Source organism: Penaeus monodon, chromosome 19 (assembly GCF_015228065.2).
Source record: "Penaeus monodon isolate SGIC_2016 chromosome 19, NSTDA_Pmon_1, whole genome shotgun sequence".
NCBI classification, from domain to species: Eukaryota; Metazoa; Arthropoda; class Malacostraca; order Decapoda; family Penaeidae; genus Penaeus; species Penaeus monodon.
The window spans coordinates 36,445,941-36,446,554 of NC_051404.1; the positions used below are offsets into that span (position 1 = coordinate 36,445,941).

The 614-nt window shown below is 28.7% G+C and overlaps 1 protein-coding gene across 1 annotated transcript in view; it reads left to right on the forward strand.

Moving 5' to 3' along the window:
* The window catches only part of LOC119585203 (cathepsin L-like), a 10,716-nt gene that overhangs the window by 586 nt on the left and 9,516 nt on the right, over window positions 1-614 (forward strand). The window lies entirely within an intron of this gene.

A 614-nucleotide genomic window follows, 5' to 3' on the forward strand; every position in this document is an offset into this window, starting at 1 on the left:
GAAGTGACTTTGAAATTTGAAACGATACGTTCGCTCTCACTCAATCCTGTGAACATTAATATATCATTATGGTATTTTTTTCTTCGTCTTCTCATTGTTTCTAACACAACTTCTCAGTCATTAATAAAAGCGCAAATAGAGATAATAATAATGATAATAAGCGAATGAAAATACTTAAAAAGTACTGATAAAATTACGAACGAAAATAATGAAAAAGGAATAGACAAAATCACGAATGAAAAGAAATTAAAAAGGGATCAGATCAAGCGATAAAAAAATGCGAATAAGAAAAAAATAATAATAAAAATAAAATCACCATAAGTGAACTGAGAAGCGAAAAAAGTTAATAAAATGAGAACAAAATATGTAAGATATAACAATAAATAAATAGATAAATAAATAAATAAGTGAATACTAAACAGTCAAACAAAAAACAAATAAGTAAATAGATAAATATATAAATAAAAGTGAAATGCAAAAAGTGGCGGGAAGTGGAAGGTTCTTTTGGGCGCGTTCGTATCGGCATCATGTGACTTCCTTTCGCTGTCCTTACAACCTTTTAAAAGCACTTGCGAAATAATTTGAGTCATTTTGGTTCTAAGTGCATGCGGGTT